The 20,216-nt window shown below is 42.3% G+C and overlaps 1 protein-coding gene across 4 annotated transcripts in view; it reads right to left on the bottom strand.

Annotated features, from left to right (window-relative positions):
- The window catches only part of RECK (reversion inducing cysteine rich protein with kazal motifs), a 449,691-nt gene that overhangs the window by 259,926 nt on the left and 169,549 nt on the right, over nt 1–20,216 (bottom strand). The gene's annotated exons all lie outside the window — the stretch shown is intronic.

Genomic DNA, 20,216 nt, shown 5'->3' with positions numbered 1-20,216 from the left:
CTCTTTGCTGTATATTTGGGAATGTCTCTTTGCTCAATATATGGGGATATCTCTTTGCTAAATTTCTGAATATTTGGGGATGTTTCTTTACTGAATATATGTGGATGTCTCTTTGAATATATGAGAATGTCCATTAGCTGGATATTGGGGATGTCTCTTGCTGGATATTGGGGGATGTCCCTTGCTGGATACTGGGGCTGTCTCTTTGCTGGAAATGGAGGCGGTCTCTTGCTGGATATGGGGGCTGTCTCTTGCAGGATATGGGCTGGAAGTGCCTCTGAGCTTACTTTAAGTGCAGGATATTTCTAATGTTTTGTACATTTTACTACATTGATTTTTATTGACAAATTCCACATAAATTACTTGTATAATCCCCTGTATAATGTATAATAAACTTTTGAACTAAGAATGTTAATTCTATTTGACACAAGAGATAACGACCTGCATTTGGACATGGGATTCCTCAATCATTATCCAACAGTTTTATGACTATCGGCTCAAGCTTGACTCCCTCTGTGTGAGTGTTGTATTCCCCCCCTTTGCTTTTGCTGTATCTTATCTCTAGCCCCTTTTTTATTTTTTTCATCTCTTCTAACATTCTGCTAAAACTTCATGATTTGTATAGTACAGCTTGGACCTTGAAGAAGTGGACACTCCCGGAAAGCTTGTCCTCAAAATTGTATGTTATTACAGATAAAAAAAAGTATCACGGACAGTCCTCAATTGTATAATCCCCCAAATTATACTTCGTTCCCTGTTCTCTAAAGGAGGCAGTGCTAGAAGGTGTGTAGGGGTGGAGATAAGCGGCCCTCCTAGGGGCAGTTCTAGGGGTGGGTAGGGGCAGGAACAGGCGAGGCCTAGGGGAGGGGGAGGGCGAGTTCTTGCACCTTTTCTCTGAGAAAATATAAATATATATATATATATATACACACAGTGCTCAACATAAATTAGTACACCCAAACAGATTTGTCAGAAAACCTTTACTTCCCTTTCAGAATCAACCTTTTCTGTGGGACACTATACTACAAAATACTCCCACAAATGCGGACCATTGATTGCAAACAAGATTTCATTTGCACACACAAAAACATTTTCCTAACAAATTAATTATTTGCTGGACCCAATGGAAGTCTCAGGTGCAAAGCTACAGTTGCAAGAAAAAGTATGTGAACCCCTTGGGATTACGTGAAGTTTTGCATGAATTTGGCATAAAATGTGCTCTGAACGTCATCTAAGTCACAACAATAGAACACAGTCTGCTGAACATAATACTACACAAACATTAGATGTTGCCATGGTTTAATTGCACATAACATGTAAACAATCACAGTGCAGGGAGGAAAAAGTATGTGAGGCCCTAGCTTAATGACTTCTCCCAGAGCTAACTGGAGCCAGGAGTGAGCCAACCTTGACTCCAATCAGTGTGATGATATTGGATGTGTTGCTGACAGCTGTCCTGCCCTTAAAAAACACACACCTGTTTTGGGTTTACTGGTTTCAAGAAGCACTGTCTGATGTGAACCATGCCTCGCAGAAAAGAGCTCTCAGAAGACCTACGATCAAGAATTGTTGACTTGCATGAAGCTGGAAAGGGTTACAAAAGTATCTCCAAAAGCCTTGATGTTCATGTGTCCACGGTAAGACAGACTGTCTACAAATGGAGAAAGTTTAGCTGTCAGGGCCTGGACTTGAACCTGGGACTTCTACTGTGTCAGGCAGTAACTCTTCTCACTGAGCTACCTAGGATGCTGGACAACACTCTGCCTCTTCTATTGGATAATCCTGCCTTGTGCCTTGTTTGCTCTTGAACCTTGAACTCCTTGCTCCTCCCATGAACTTCCTATATAAGCCATGTCCTTTGACTTCCTCCTTGCCAGATTATTGTGCCTTTCCAGCCAATATCCCGCTACTGTTCCTGCTGCTGCCTACTCCTCCGCTACTGATCTTTGGCTTGTTCCTGACCACGATTTCGTCTCATCCTAACGTACTACGATTGATCTGCTACCATTTGTGACCGACCCTTGGCTTGTGACCGACTCTGCTTTCGTCTGATCCCTAACCTCTTCATCCGCTATTGGTTCCCAGTCTACTCATTCCCTGGTGGGGTGATCCTGAGATCTGCGACCTGGTATTAACACGCAGCCCAATCCATCTCCACCATTAGGAGCTCTGGTGAATACCGGTTAATACTTAGACCCCGCACCTCAGGTGAGCCTGCGTCATTCCCAGGGGGATCCGCTGGTGTGCCTACCCTGCTGGTTCCAGGTAAGCCGTTTACTGCTATAGCAAGTGGTCTCTGAACCTGACCTTACACCGTGACATTAGCACTGTTGCTACTCTCCCTTGGCGTGGTCGTCCTGTAAAAATGACTGCAAGAGCACAGCGCAGAATGCTGCATGAGGTAAAGAAGAATCCCAGAGTGTCAGCTAAAGACCTACAGAAATCTCTGGCACATGCTAACATTTTTGTTGACACATCTACAATAAGGAAAACATTAAACAAGAATGGAGTACATGGGAGGACACCACGGAGGAAGCCATTGCTGTCCAAAAAGAATATTGCAGCACGTTTGAAGTTTGCAAAAGAGCACCTGGATGTTCCACAGCACTACTGGCAAAATATACTGTGGACAGATGAAACCAAGATTGAGTTGTTTGGGAAGAACACACAACACTATGTGTGGAGAAAAAAAGGCACAGCACACCAACATCAAAACCTCATCCCCACTGTAAAACATGGCGGAGGAAGCATCATTGTTTGGGGCTGCTTTGCTGCCTCAGGGCCTGGACGGATTGTTGTCATTGATGGGAAAATGAATTCCAGAGTTTATCAAGACATTTTGCAGGAAAATGTACGACCATCTGTCCGCCAACTGAAGCTCCGCAAAGGATGGGTGATGCAACAGGACAATGACCCAAAGCATACAAGTAATTCAACAAAACAATGGCTGCAACAGCACAGAATATGCCTTCTGGAGTAGCCCAGTCAGAGTCCTGACCTCAACCCGATTGAAATGCTGTGGCATGACCTTAAGAGAGCAATTCACACCAGACATCCCAAGAATATTGATACACTGAAACAGTTTTGTGAAGAGGAGTGGTCCAAAATTACTCCAGAGATTGCAAGCTGATTTGGAAGCAAAGGTGATAGAGCTTTGTTCATCATGAAACCAGGCAAATACCCTATTATAGACAAGATAAAAGTTAAAATGTCATTTTCTCAGTGTCGGTTCTATGAGTTTGGGAACAAATCAAGCAAAATACTAGCATGTTCTCTCATCAACACTGCACCTAGGACATTTGTACCTCAAATTGTCACAGCACAAGGCTTTAAATCTATGAGGATGGATGATTTAGTGCAGGGGTATTGAATTAAAATTCATGGAGGTCTGATTAGTAAAATTTTCTTCCAGTAGAGGTCTGAATCGCATTTCTGTGGAGTGATGACTCTTTACATCACAGCCCAGGTACACGGTCACAACAGCCCATTAATTTCAATGGGCTATTGTATCTGCATTTTCTGCAGGGAAAAGGTCCTGGCACATTTAAAATTCAGCTGCATGGAAACCATATAGTGTGTTTGTACCATGCAATTTCCATGTGCAGGAAACCGCACAATGTATTCCAGTGCATTTAAGAGTTAATGGTACCCCTGCACGTTTTCTGTGCAGCACTGCCCCCTTTACATTTGTACTAGCTACAGATCAATCTCTCTTCTAAATACCGACTTAAAACGCTTCACGAAAATTATACATACATGTCTTCTTCCTCATTTATCTAGCATGATACATCATGATCAAGTTGATTTTTTGCCTGGTAGAGACCATGCACAATACTTGCAGGCCATTGAACATTATTCATCTCACCAATACTCTCTCCCGGTGTTTCTGTTCTCAGACGATGCAAAGAAGGCCTTTGATAGAATAAGCTGGAGATTTCTGAAAAAACATTCTCTCACATTGGTTTGGGTAATATTATACTCCAATTGACACCTACATTATATGTGCACCTAGCTGCAGCAGTTAAGGTTAATCAAAAGGTACTAGACAGGGCTGCCCACTCTCACTGCACATCTTACACTGACGCTTGAACCCTTACTGAAATGTATCACAGCAGATCTAGACATACTGGGTATAGAGATGAGAGGAATACAACATAAAGTCACCGCATATGCAAATGACTTGTTGTTTTTCATCTCCACACCAGAGACATCCTTTCCTAATTTCCTACAAGAGCTTGAGATTTATTCAAAACTTTCTAATTATCAAATTAATTTACCTAAATCAGAAGCTTTAAATATCACCATTCCTCATACTAGAATGCAAATATTAGAAACCAACTACTCTTTCAAAGAGGGGAGGGGTAGAAACTTTAAGTGTTACTAAACCCACAACAGTAATATTAGCATGTATATGCAGTAAAGCATGCTTGTTATACTCACTGTGGAACCTAAGGGGTTAATACTCTGCAATGTGTAAAAAGACCAATTGATCATGATTGCTCTTTTCCTCCCCTTCACTAAGCGACCACCTCTTATCTCCTAATAAGACAGACTGAACCATAGGCATTTTGTACATGCTCAGTTTGGTGTGTATTGCTAGAGAGGTGTTTTTTTTTTCTTGGGAGAGTGCATGTGATCAGCACAGGACAAATCAGCACTGGTCAGACAGAGCAGAGCAGAAAGAAAACTCCTACAAGCTTTAGCTAGTGCTTTGCTGAACACTGATAGAAGCCACAAGACTTCTCTAACTTCTGATGAGAAAAGATATTTAGCAGTTTATATTTACTAAAATAATTTCACTTCCATGTTCTGGGTTTAGTAACACTGTAAGTACCTTGGGGGGTTATCCGACCTCAACATTTGAAGAGGTCTTCAAGGAAAGGTTTCTTCCCCTGTTTCCCCTGTTAGGTACACTTCATCAGGATCTGAAAAACTGGTGATGCCTCACTCACACATGGTTTTGGAGGAATAGAATTCTGAAGCTGATGGCACTCCTCCGATTACTATTTCTAGATTAAATTCTTCCGATCTCAATCCCTTCTGGTTTGAAATCAGTGAAACGCTAATTCTCTCAGTTTCTGTAGGCAGACCATAAATCTGGAATTAAAGTAGACATCTTGGCCTTGATTCACTAAGATGTGAGTGTATTAGCAGAGACTGACCATTCAGGCAGACTCCGGTCAATCAATCAGTCGTCTGACCAGCGTCTAGCAAGCTCATTGACGAGCGTTTACTGACTACTTTGCTATCACTAAATGTGGTATCCCGTCTGGCACATTTTTAGGTGCAATACCGGATATGTTCGCTAGATGGCGCACAAGCGCGGGCTTTATTAACATTGGCGTTCTTATGATGGCAAAATAGAATTCTTAGAATGTAATAAATAGTACACCTGTATTAGAATTTTCTATTTTCTTCTATTTCTTTTCTTGCTGTGTCTCCAAAATGATCAGGAAACTAATGCATTTACTAATGAATGTCATACATTCTGTACTCAAATGTTAAACATTTTCACACTTATATCTCAAATAATTTATATACTTCTAATTTCCCAATATAATTATATATCTTCATTCTCTTTAATCACGTAACTATTCTATGGTAAAGACAAGTGCAGCGCTATAAATGCATGTGATCAATAATGAATGCATGTAAAAACCAAAAAGTGCAAAGAATTGCAACAATGATGTAATATTGTAAATGGTGCTAAAATAAGTTCATAGAATCATTCCTGAATAATGGAATGTCCTTCGTGTGAGAGTACCAACTCAGAGAGTGCCTATGAATGGCACGTGTGGTCTCTCCGTGACGGACAGTAGTGCATGAACTTGTGAAAGGTAAACCACCCTTGGGACTGGTCTACACTCACCAGAACAAAAGTATTAATGTGTATGGGTTATACACATCACACATCTGGGGGTGCAGCGGTATGCTGGCAGTTATGGGTTAGTCATCCAGCTCCATCCATCCATCCATCCATCCATCCATCCATCAGGGTGGGTGCCCAAATGGTCCTGGGGAGGAATTAGCTCAGCCACAGGAGCCAGAAAGGTGCTCAATAGTGTAGTACACTGTCACAGGGGTGTATGACCTTTCACGAGTTCATGCACTACTGTTCGTGGTTATATTTATCTTGTGTAATACCATTTTACTAGTCTATATCAGTGACCAGCGCTCGCTTTATCATTTTTAAACAATGTAACTATTCTACATTATAGCTCAAACTGTGTCTCTCACAGTGGTTTAGTGGTTAAGAGCTCAGAACTTACAGCACTTGGGTCATGGGTTCTAATCCCAGTCTTGGCAACATCCCAAAAAATGGAGATCAATTTTCTGGGTTGTGGCAGGAATATTGATCAATCAATTATGATTTTGCCTAATGACTAGAAAGTGGATGAATGTTACTTGCGTACTGTTCTTCTGCCAATTAGGAAATGTGCAAGTTTCATGCCGTGTATATTTCATTGTAACTTTTTCTCTTTTAAATCTGTCTCTTTATACAACTTGACCCCCTCCCCCACCCCATCATCACCTGTCCCATATGCAAATCTATGGATCACCGCCCCACTCTTTAACTATCTATTTACTGATCAAGTGAATGTGTCTCATTTTCTATCAGCTACAGCTCAGATCTCACATTATTATACAATTGCTGATTGTATCTCACCACTAGTCTGATTGAATTCACAATTCCTGGTCAGTCCTGTTCCCTGACCTCTAATAACCTTTAGGGCCAGTTCACACTACATGTGTTTCAGTTGCTTTTTCAGCATCACAAACGCACAGAAAGAAGGTTATATGGTTGTCAATGTCATAGTTCACATCAGCGCTTGCATTTTCAATGCATTGCAGGTGCTGTAAACAAAGTTGACCACGCTGCATTGTTTCTGCACAGAACTGTACTGGAACACATTGAAACGTCCTTGAATGTACTAAAACGCACATGTCCCTAACTACATTGAATACAAAGAAAATAGAAAAAAATAAGTGGAAGGGATACAAAAATGCAATGTAAACATGTCCAAAACGCATCCAAAATGTACTGGAACACACTAAACATGCATGCCAAAAGGGCATGAAAAAAACCCATCAGGAACACATCTAGACTGTTTCTATAGTGTGAACCAGCCCTTAGGACTTGTTCACACCATTGGTGGTGCAGAAACGCATGCAAGAACACACATTTTCCAGCACAGCAACGAAATGCAATGCCCTATGTAGATGTGCGCAGGTACCATGATGAAAACGTTGTTGCACCTACACACGTCTATTAAAAACAGCCCCATTCACAGCCACAAATACGCATGGCACCACACTACTGTGCGGTTAGGTGCGACACACTTGGAAAATAACATAAAAAGAAGCCAACATGGCTAAAACATATCTTGAAAATATGGGGACTCTGATATCCGGCGACAGTCCGTTCACGAACGAGAAGCAATTCTGCACCCCTAAAACCAACATAGAGGAAAGGGATGGTCAAATTGCTGTGCTGCTTCCAAACCTCCTCTGGCATGCCAGGGTCATTATGCAGGTCCTCGATGCCAGTTCTTGCCTGCGGCCACAAAATATCCACTGGCCACAAGTGAAGGTGAGTGGAGGACGTGAAGGTGGATTTCTACCAGCTTCAACCGCAAGCAGTACCACTCCTGAAAAATGAGAGCAAATAATCATTGACACGTCATCATGACAGTCAATTCTCAGTGCAGGCTATCTAGAGTGTCTTTCCTTTTTAACCATTTCAAGAGTTCAAGGAAACATTCTTAGAGCATCTACTGTGTTTGGAAAGGCCAAAGGTCCCCCCCTCCCCCAGGCACACTAATGCTTATGCAGGCCATAGACGGGGAGAAAAACAGCCGATTTTGCTTTTAAAAAATGAAAAATCGGTTGTTCAAGCGGCCGATGTTACTAGCAATGGTAAATAAAAAAAAAATCGGCCGATTTTCATCCCGTCTACAGCCGGCAAAAAGTGTCCCTGCAGAGAGCTCCGCTATTTCTTTGACAGTTCTTTGACATTTATAGCGGTTGCAACAATGTATTTGTATCCATTTCGGATACAGATGTTTTTATTCGGAAACAAATAGATACAATGTTGCAACCGCTGTAAATGTCAAGGAACTGTCAAAGAAATAGCGGAGCTCTCTGCAGGGACACTTTTTGCCATACTGGAATTCCTCTCATTTTTCATCCTTCTTCCTCTTCTTCTTCTTCATCATCATCCTCTTCTACTTCTTCATCATCATCCTCTTCTTCTTCATCATCATCCTCTTCTTCTTCATCATCTTCATCATCCTCTTCTTCATCATCATCATCCTCTTCTTCCTCTTCATCATCTTCTTCTTCTTCTTCATCCTCATCTTCTTCACCATCATCCTCTTCTTCTTCTTCTTCATCATCCTCTTCTTCTTCTTCATCATCCTCTTCTTCTTCTTCAGCCTCATCTTCTTCACCATCATCCTCTTCTTCTTCTTCTTCTTCTTCATCATCCTCTTCTTCTTCTTCATCATCTTCTTCATCATCCTCTTCTTCATCATCCTCTGCATCATCATCCTCTTCTTCATCATCATCCTCTTCTTCTTCATCATCATCCTCTTCTTCTTCATCATCATCCTCCTTCTTCATCATCATCCTCCTTCTTCATCATCATCCTCTTCTTCTCCATCATCATCCTTCTTCATCATCATCCTCTTCATCATCATCCTCTTCTTCATCATCTTCTTCATCATCCTCTTCTTCTTTTTGTCTTCCTCTTGCAGGTCACTGCTCATGTGCAGATTTTTTATCAGTAAAAAATCGGCCGATTTGCCCATCATTGCCGCGAAAATCGGCCGATCGGCAAATTCGGCCGTTTTTTTTCCAACTTTACCGAAAAAAAAAATCTGCCAAAATACCGAAAAACGGCCGCACAAATAGCCCACTAACGATCCGAAAATCGGCCGATTTTATTTTCGGCCGAAAAATCGGCCGATTTTTGACCCATCTATGGCCTGCATAAGATATGGTGTGGCCCTAGGGTCAATGTGTGTTTAGAATACTTCCAAAATGCACATACAAAAACACTACATCCAAGTGTATGTTGCATTTCTATAGCATGTTAAACAGAAGAAAAATGCACTTACATAATGTTAACATGCGCAAGTAAAAATAAACAAAATCCACATCCTTTTATTCTGGCTTCACATACATGCATTGTGGTCTAACACCGCACTCCTGGGCAAATCACATGCAATTTGTGTGCATTGCAATTAGAGACAAACATTTTGCACACCTCAAATTGCACCGCATCCGGGCCAAAAATGTGCAGGACCCTTTTTCAGGGTATGCACATGGGTGTGAATAGGAATGCCATCCAATTTGGCAAATCGCAATACGCTTTGTGTACCAATTTTGGTGTGTTGGTAACTTCACCTAGAAAGCCGCAGCAGGTAGCATGAAGGGGTTGCGGTTGTGATGCGGTGCAGCGCTTGCACAGAAAACACTGCAAATTTCACATCGCATCTGTGTGAAACCAGAATGTGCCAATATGTGGCTTGACAAAGCACAGTGGTCAGTGCAGATTATTTTCAATCCATGTTTTTTTACACTTTTCATTCACTGGTTTAACTCAGGTGATCGTTAATCCCAATTATCTCCGGAGATCACATGCAGCCCCTCAACCATCTACACATATCTCTGGAAATCTATACAGATCTCCTTGAAAAAATGTCTCCTCTCTTCTTCGGAAAACAATTGTCCTCCACCTCATAAACAGGGGGACAGAGAAGACTTCTCCTTGATAACTAAAATCATATTAATTATCTGTGCTTAATAAACATACACCAATACTGCAAATGCATTGTACTGTCCAAGGCATTGCACACTAACGCATTGCACACTAAAAATGTCAAATGCGTTAGTGTGTACAGTGCATGAGTGTAAAATGCTTTAGTGCAGACTGCAGTGTACAACGCATTGCACACTGTAATACACTGTACAATGTAATACCGTGTACACCCACACATTGTAGACTGTAATACACTGTACAATGTAATACCGTGTACACCCACACATTGTAGACTAATGCACTGTACACTGTCATGCAGGATGGAGCAACGCATTGCACACTGTGATACCGTGTACACCCACACATTGTAGACTGTAATGCACTGTACACTGTCATGCAGGCTGGAGCTACGCATTGCACACTGTGATACGCTGTCCACTGTCATGCAGAATCCAGCAACGCATTGCACACTGTAATACCATGTACACCAACACATTGTAGAATGTAATGCATTATACGCAGTATACATGTCCAGATATTCAAAGATTAGCCATGAAGGCCTAGCTGGTTACCTATTTGGCGACCGCAGATAGCCGAATAACGCTACACTGCATCCAGGCAGCTCTGGGAGGGTGTCATATGACATCCTGGCAGAACGCGCTCTCCGTGATTGCTGTGTCCTAAGGACACAGCTGATCACGTGATGTGGTAAAGGCCAATCACAGCGGCTTTTTACCATGTGATCAGCCATGTCCAATGACACGCTGATCACCGGGAAATGCATTTGCCGGGTCTTGGCTGCACTTTCATCACGCTGTCAGAATGTGTGGAAAGTACTGCCGAGAACCAGCAGTTATCAAAGCAGGGGTCGGCCCCGATGATCAGTGCCCACCAGTGCCACCCAACAGTTCCGCCCACCTGTGGCCAGCAGTGCCACCCACCAGTGCTGTCTCATCAACGCACATCAGTGTTGCTAAATTACCAGTTTACCAAATGTTATAATATAAACAGACTTTTATTCATTATGAGCTATTTTGTGGTTTATCGAGCAAAAAGTAAAACTCACAGCAGCAAGTCAATACCACCCAAAGAAAGCTCTATTTGTCTGAAAAAACTGATACAAATTTAAGATGGGTACAATGTGGCATGACCGCACAATTGTCATTCAAAGTGTAACAGTGCAGAAAGATGAAAATTGGCCAGGACAGGAAGGGGGTAGGAGTACCCAGTAGGCAAGTGGTTAATATCATTGACCCATCAATACCCAGGAGCTAATGTACAGATAAGTAGCATGTGCACCAAGTGAGATTCTGCTAGGCCCCACCCACAAAATTGCAATTACCTGTCCCTCACATGTTATAAACATATTTGCAATGGCCACACTTACTTTACATATAAGGATCATCTCCTCAGTTGAGAACTGTGCTCTCGCCATGTCCAAATGCCAATAAAGTTATCAAAATTTTCAACCAACACAAAACCTCCAACCACTTCTCATCCACTTACACTCCCCACAACCACTTCCGGGTGCGCGCGCACGTGATGACGGACTTCCAGGATAGCCGTTCATGCGCCATGCGGACACCTGTTTGGTGCTTATTTGTTTGCAATCGCGCATTTCTATGCACGGCTATGATAGCTTTCGCAAATGTGTGTTTCTTATTGATTTGTTTTTTTTAACCTTGGCTAATATTTGTTGCCAAAGGCCAAAAATCAACAAAGTGTGGACTATTTTATTACTGTAAATCGAATTGTAGAAAACCAGTAGCTGGCTGCACAGTGAATGTGACATTCATTAGTACATAACAATATTGTGGTGCAAGTGGGTTTTTTTTTTTTGGTTTTGAAAAAGCCAGTTTGCACCCACTTGCATATTCACGCTCTTACAAGCTACATTTGAGCAGATTATATAAGTATACAAAGTAACTATTAAGGTTGTTCATATATTGAACATAAAATAAACACAAAAACATCGGTCAAACATTTATTGATCAAATATATCTTCATTTATTTGGTCAGCAGGAACAAGTAGGTACAGTCAATATCTTGGTGAGTCACAAAAATAGGATTCACGTGGCAAAAATAAAACACTCCTGCAAATAAGAGCTTACAATCTAAAGATACTTCTAGTGAACTGTGTGTGCTCAGGTTATAGCAGGAAACAAAGGGGAAGATGAATCAAGTAACATTTTCGTGCACATAGGATTTACTTACACAATCACTTAGTATGAAGATCCATTCACAAAAAAAAGTCTTCAGATCAAAATATCAAGAAAACAAAGCATGTGAAAAAAAACCCCTCCCACCTCTACAAACCCCCTACACATACATTTGTCAGCAGGTTTGTCAGAAAAATGCATTGGAGTCTAAATAAGCAAGCAAAATTAAAACAAGAGCAGATTTTAAACAAAACGATTGACATGTGTGAGGCTTTCAATGCAAAGAGAAAAAACACAATCATTGTGCAATAACACACAAACACACTTTACAAGGCCAAAAATATGCAAACATTTCCAGCCCACTTCCAAACACAGCCTGAGTGGTGTCTGGGGCAATTCAGCACAAAATCTCTTCTTCCCCCAAACCACACCATGCAAGGGACTTAGTCACAAACCACCCGGCCTAGTAACAGGCCAAATTACTCACTACTGCACGTCTTTATATAAGCTAGGTTGTATTTGGAGCGTGCCAAACAAGGCCCCACACCCAATGAAGCCTCACCCACCACTGACCTTAATTTGGTCAGTGAAAGTGTTTTCACCTGATGAATCCGCTTCCTACCTGCATTAACCCTTGGTATACAGGCCCCACAAATCAGAAAGAAATATACAGTGAAATGTATGTGTGCAGCATACAACAGAACATTGAGCAGGGATGTGAAAGGGAACCCCAATTGGAACCTTTATTGCTACTATGGTCACAATTCCCTCCAGATTCTCGCATGAGTTAAGACAGTCACATGACCACATCTTGTATGCAATACTGAAAATGACAAATCGATTTGACTAGTATGGTGAATTTCCCATCAATTGGCAAAACACTCCAGAAATCAAACTTCACCAAACATTACACTCTGGGCAAAGCGGATTTACAAATCCTGCGACTTACAGTAAAATTGACCATTTCAATGCAATTTTCAAGACATCTGACACAGATCTCTATGCAAATTGCCACTAAAGTAGTACATGTACTACTAAATACATATACTATATGTTCTATAGAAATCAATGTTTGAAACACACCCATGTGGTCGCTCTAATAGCATACAATAGGGTGCGACTTTGCAGACTCTCTCTCTCTCTGTCAGCTCTTTGCTTGCCAAATCCTTCACAAAAGTGGATGGAGTGTAAACCATCATTATCAAATCTATTAGTGCTCCAGGCTCTTATCCCATTGTATGACATTCCATTGTATGACATTCACATAAGGTGCAGCTTTGAAGGTGTTTCAACAGACAAGGCCTCATTCTAATTCACATTTTAGGGATCATTTAGACAGAAAGCAAAGATGTTGCCAGAACATCTATTTGAAGACAGCCACACACGGAGATCATGCTACTTCCTCACCGGGGTTGGGATTGAAACCGACAACCCTAGAGTTGTGAGGCAGTAGTGCTAACCACTAATCCACGGAGCTACATTGCTAATCCAGCCTGTATTTCTGTGCTGTGAATCAATCTTAGGTCCCTGGGCAAGGTCAGTATAACTACCAGATATCTCCAATGTGACACAAATGTTGTGCTATGTTGCCAATTCAGATGTATGTTGGTTCTATGTATCCCAATACAAAGGATTGCAATACTAATACAGGCGTACCTCGGTTTACCAATGCCTCAGGGAACGTCATATTTGGGGTACAAATGCCAAACCATTTCAGTTAATTGGTCTGTTTACAAATGTTTGAATAATTTGGTATGGGCATGTGGCCTGGTATGGTTCAGGAGGGGGGGAGGGGGGGAGGCGCTCGCTTGTCCCCCCCCCCCCTTTCCTGACCTGCTGGGCTGCATGCTCAGATAAGTATCTGTTATGGATTTTGGGGGGTACCCCATGCTGTTTTTTATTTAATTTCAGCGTGGAGTTACCCCTTAACATCCATACGAGACCCGAAGGGCTTATTATGGATGAGAGGGGGGACCCCACGCCGGGTTTTTTACAAATTGTTTATAATTCCCTGCAATACTTTTACATCAACTGTCAGTGGGGAACTCCGCCGACAGCTGAAACATGAGCGCTGCATTGGTTTTCGCTACTAAAATGCTGCATGAGTTGATAACATAACTCATGCGGGATTGTAGGAGCGACAGCCATGTGTTAATGTTTCAACTGTCAGCGGGGTTCCCCACTGACAGCTGAATGTACAAAAAAAAAAAAGCGTGGGCTCCCCCTTCCCATCCGTACCAAGCCCTTCGGATCTGGTATGGATATTAAGGGGGAACTCCACGCTGAAATAAAAAAAAAAACAGCTTGGGGATCCCCCCAAAATCCATACCAGACCCTTATCCGAGCATGCAGCCCGGCAGGTCAGGAAAGGGGGGGGGGGCGAGCGAGCGCCCCCCCCCCTCCTGAACTATACCAGGCCACATGCCCTCAACATGGGGGGGTGCTTTGGGGAAGGGGGGCTCCCCCCCAAAGCACCTTGTCCCCATGTTAATGGGGACAAGGGCCTCTTCTGTTATTGGGATAATTGGTCGGCCATTTTTTGGGATTTTAGCATATTTTGTTTACCAGTAAAGTTGAAAATTTTTTATTCCAAATTTACTGATAAAAAAAATGTGCCAAAATCCCGAAAAACAGCTGACCAATTAACCCACTAACGGCCCGAAAATCTTTCGATTTTTTTTTCGGCAGAAAAATCGGCCGATTTTAGACCCATCTATGGCCTGCTTTACATGGGTCTAAAATCGTCCACAAAAAAAATCGGCTGATTTTCGGCCCGTTAGTGGGTTAATTGGTCAGCCATTTTTGGGGATTTTGCAACTTTTTTTAATTGGTAAATTTGGATAAAAATTGGCCGATTTTGCAGATCGGCCGATTTTAGCTGCAATGATCGGCAAATTGGCTGATCTTTTAACAGATAAAAAATCTGCACATGAGCCATGACCTGCAAGAAAAAGAAGAATAAAAAAAAAGAATAAGAAAAAGAAAAATGCAGGCCATAGATGGGGCGAAAACTGACCGTTTAAAAAAAAAAAAAAAAATTTGGTTGTTCAATGGGCCGACGTTACCACCAATGGTAAAAAAATTGTTCGATTTTCGCCCCGTCTACGGCCTGCAAATATAATAGCAAAGTAATTACTTCTGTCCCTGCAGAGAGCTGCGCTATTATATTTGACATTAAAAAGTATAAAGGTTGCAACATTGTATCTATTTGTATCCGAATAAAAACATCTATATCTGGAATGGATACAAATAGATACAATGTTGCAGTCTCTATACTTTTTAATGTCAAATATAATAGCGGAGCTCTCTGCAGGGACAGAAGGAATGTTTCAGCTGTCATCGGGGTTTCCCACTGACAGCTGAATTTCAAATTATTTCCGTGAATTAAATAAATAATAAAAAAAACAGCGTGGGTCCCCCCCTCTCATCCTTACCAAGCCCTTCAGGTCTGGTATGGATATTAAGGGGGAACTCCACACTGAAATTAAAAAAAAAAAACAGCGTGGGTTCCCCTCAATATCCATACCAGACCCTTATCAGAGCATGCAGCCCGGCAGGTCAGGAAAGGGGGGGGGGACGAGCGAGCGCCCCCCCTCCTGAACCATACCAGGCCACATGCCCTCAACATGGGGGGGTGCTTTGGGGCAGGGGGGCTCCCCCCCCAAAGCACCTTGTCCCCATGTTGATGAGGACAAGGGCCTCTTCTCCACAACCCTGGCCGGTGGTTGTGGGGGTCTGCGGGCGGGGGGCTTATCAGAATCTGGAAGCCCCCTTTAACAAGGGGGCCCCCAGATCCCGGCCCCCCCCCTACGTGAACGAGTCTGCGGTACATGGTCCCGCAGACTTATTCACAAAAAAACTAAGTGTGGTGTAAAAAAAACACAGTACAGGGTCTTTGACAAGTCCTTTATTAAAACAATGTCCCCCGAAGTAGATCCAACGTCAATCACGGCGGCGGCAGGGACCCGAAAAAAGAAAAAAAAAAAAAAAGGTTCCGCTCCCGTCGGAGGCTTCCAGCCTTGTAAAGAAGAGGCTAGCTGACAGTTCTTATATAGGTATGGGGCGGGGCCAGCCGGGCACATCATCCCCGCCCCTTACCTATTTGAGAAATGTCACCCTGTCTCTCCGCTGAGGCTAACTAGCTGAATGCAGGAGACAGTCTGACATTTCTTATATAGCTATGGGGCGGGGCCAGCCGGGAACAGCAAGCATGTGACATGGGGCGGGTCACTCGGATGATGTCCCCGGCTGGCCCCGCCCCATACCTATATAAGAACTGTCAGCTAGCCTCTTCTTCACAAGGCTGGAAGCCTGGGACTGGAGCGGAACCTTTTTTTTTTTTCTTTTTTCGGGTCCCTGCCGCCGCCGCCGCGATTGACGTTGGATCTACTTCGGGGGACATTGTTTTAATAAAGGACTTGTCAAAGACCCTGTACTGTGTTTTTTTTACACCACACTTTTTTTTTTTGTGAAGGAGTCTGCGGGAGCATGTACCGCAGACTCCTTCATGTAGGGGGGGGGCCGGGATCTGGGGGCCCCCTTGTTAAAGGGGGCTTCCAGATTCTGATAAGCCCCCCGCCCGCAGACCCCCACAACCACCGGCCAGGGTTGTGGGGAAGAGGCCCTTGTCCTCATCAACATGGGGACAAGGTGCTTTGGGGGGGGAGCCCCCCCTGCCTCAAAGCACCCCCCCCATGTTGGGGGCATGTGGCCTGGTATGGTTCAGGAGGGGGGGGCGCTCGCTCGTCCCCCCCCTTTCCTGACCTGCCGGGCTGCATGCTCGGATAAGGGTCTGGTATGGATATTGAGGGGGACCCACGCTTTTTTTTTTAAATTTCAGCGTTGAGTTCCCCCTTAATATCCATACCAGACCTGAAGGGCTTGGTAAGGATGAGAGGGGGGACCCACGCTGTTTTTTTTTTGTTTTTTTTTTATTGTGGACCTTTATTTTTACATTCAGCTGTCAAAATAAATATTATCTAGACCTTTGAAATAAGTAAAATCATTACAGAAATAATTATAAAGGATAAGAAACAAAAATAGAATCACTAGAACTAAGGAAATCTAGTTAGATTACATGAAGATATGCTTAGTGCTGTTTATTAAACACAATAGACGCGAGCGAGTGCCGGCTGTCAGAGGAATCCACAGTAAGATTCACTATTAGTCAGTGGCTAAAAAGCAAACGCCCATGGCAGAGGTCTAAAATGTGTTCTGCACATGCTCAGTTGTATCTGCCAAAGACACTGCATGGGCTTCTAGATTTTTACTGTGTCGATTTCCTTGAAAAAAACGATTTTTAACACATTCTTAATTTTTTTTGAAATAGCAGATATTGTTTAAAGTGAAGTCCTGATATTTGGCAAAGCAAATTTCTAAGTCAACATGTCTCTGCAGTGATTTTTCATGGTTTTAGACTTGCTTCTTAGCAAGTCTGTTTTGTGAGTCTGATTTCGGGCGTGTGTCTTTTTGTGAATTAGATTGGGCATCTGCTTATGGGCTCTGCTCAATAGTGAATTAGGTTGCAGGGTAAAAAATGACGGACGCCCATGAAAATTGGGCTTAAGCCCATAAATATGCGCCCACGCCCAATAGTGAATCAGGGCCCTTGAGTCTGCCAAAACATTTTTGCATAGTACATTCTGCACAATCATCCGATAATCTGTTGGTTAGTACACAGCTTTGGAGAGTCAATCATGACAGTTCATGTGACAAGCACGAAAATTTTTCTTGTAATATAACAGAACAAACAATTTTTGCATAATTGGCATAGTATTTGTACGAAAAAAAACGAGTGGCCGTGCATGCTCGGAAATAAAAGAATAGATTACATCAGTTCTGAAGTTGTATCCTACCTTGAAAGAATTTTTGTAACTTTAGTAACCTATTCATTTTCGATATGAGACTAGCATGAAAAAAAAAGGACGATAATTTGTCCAATATTCTTATTGTGTGTACAAGGCTTTAGGTGGTATGACTCCCCAGACCTGGCCCTATCTTCAAGTATTCCATCCAGTGTAAGTCTTGGAGTAAACATGTGGAGACTAAGTGCTGGGTGACATTTGAACAGGCTCTATCATCATCATCTTGTCATTCAACACCTAAAAAAACATCCACTAAAAAGGTACAACAACAAAGATGTTCCAAAAAAATTAAAGGAAAATTTTCTCTCCTTGGAAACCCTGAGTTCCCCTCAGGGATACAAGATTCAAGCTTCTGCCTCCTTATCTGAAACAATACATTTAGGTTAAAAGACTTTTTAGTAGGGGGAAATTGGTAACCAGCATACAAGCTTTGGCCTCTCTCCAGCTGTCCCTTTTGTAGGCCTTACAGGTCAAACATTTTCTTACCTCATAGTAAACTTTCAGACCTTCCCAAAATGTCAACATTTGAAACCCTAAGTAAAGATTCATCTCCAATTCCACATGTACACTTTATCAGTTACTCCATTCTTTTCACACCTACAGAAAACTATGCCCCCCACATTTTTGATGCAATGGAAATGGTATTTGAACCAACAATTTCAGATGAACAAGGCAAAACTATTTTTCTGTTTTGTTGGTTAACCGCTTCCTGTCCATTACGTACCGGTACTTCACTGGCTGGGAATGGCTGGGAAGGGTGATACCTCATCGGTGCAGCTGCAGTGATGACCAAGATATCACTGTGACCTATTCAAAAAGCTTTTTTTTAGTTGTGCAGCAAACCTGCTAGCTGTTTCCATAATCAGTGTCCAAAAACAACCTGTTTTTTTTTCTGGAAGATTAATGCCTGATCAACTTCTCTAAAATTGCGGTCGATTCAAAAAGGCTTTCTGATAGTGGTGCAAACCTATATGCTATGTTCTTTGTCAGTGTCCAAAAAGACACAGTTGCTTTTTCAGATGCAAAGTGCCTGCTCAAAGTAGAACTGTAGGTAAAAACGTGTTTTTTCATTTTGGACAGAGCAAGAGAGGGTTATAACCCCTGTCAGATTTTTTCTTTTGCCATCTGTGTCCTGTTGTGGAGATTTACCTTACCCAAACAGGAAGTAAGAAGAAAACCCTGCAAATTAAGGGAATTCTCTGGGGACCCCCAGGTAAACAGAACTAGCATACCCATTGGAAGATTTCCCCTCTATTACTTTTCTGAGGATAATCCAAATTTGGGATTTTCTTTTTACTTTCACTTTCAATGGTAACAATAAACAGGACAAATGGGTTGAATCTCCTTACTGGAGACACAGACAGCAATAAAAACTGACACAGGTTCCAATCCCTCTGCCCTTTTGCCTTTAGTTCTACTTGCTCAGACATTGCTTTCAAGTGCTCAGAAATTATTTATAATTGCTTAGACATTGCAGCCTGTGCAAACAGGCCTTCTAGCTGTGCTGCAAACCTGTATGCTAAGTCCATTGCCATTGTCCAAAAAATACATTATCTTTTTTCAGATACTAAATGCCTGCTCAGACTCAGAAATAAAGTGTTTTGGTATATCTGTATAAGTGCACAAAAACACCTGTTCAATCAGAGATTCAGAAATGCCTTGTGCTTTGTGTAATCTCAAGGAGTCTAAATAGCTCTATTACCTACTATCTTGGAGCTAGAGAATGACTATACTCTATGTTGTGGAGAATTGCATGGGGAAGGCTTGAGTGAGTTTAGCAAAAGAATAATGGGCGTGAAGTCCACTAAAATGTTGTGTGTGGTAAGCCCAAAACAGGACTTAGACGAGTACATTTCTGACAGATCAATAGGTATTTTTCTGTACTAGCAGTATTTTAGGTATTAAACGATGGAAAATGTGCATGTAGTAGACTATAAGCAAGTGGAGAACATTGGAGTTGGGGTGTCTACTTCAGTAATTTCCAGCTTCCAGCGGCATTAGCCAGGTATGTCATATACACAGTTACATTGGTCTGAACTGGACTAATGTAACTATGTAAACATGCTGATGCCAGGATTGTTCTTTAAAGTGTTACTAAACCCACAACAGTAACATCAGTCTGAATATGCAGTAAAGCATGCTTGCTATACTCACTGTGGGACCTAAGGGGTTAATCCTCTGCAATGTGTAAAAAGGCTGTTTGATCCTGACTTTTCTGATCCTCCCCTTCCTCTGTGACTGTAGGGTCACTCTGCACATGCTCAGTTTGATGTGTATTGCTAGAGATGTTTTTTTTTGAGAGTGCATGTGATCACCACAGGGCCAATCAGCACTGTCTAGACCAGCAATGGGCAAACTACGGCCCGGCGGACCTTTTAATCCGGCCCGCGGAGCGTGATACTGTCAGGATGGCTGTCATGATGTGTGTAG

Source organism: Staurois parvus, unplaced genomic scaffold (assembly GCF_062004578.1).
Source record: "Staurois parvus isolate SC_StPar_1 unplaced genomic scaffold, SC_StPar_1.0 ptg000974l, whole genome shotgun sequence".
Lineage (NCBI taxonomy): Eukaryota > Metazoa > Chordata > Amphibia > Anura > Ranidae > Staurois > Staurois parvus.
This window is presented reverse-complemented; position numbering and strand designations above follow the sequence as displayed.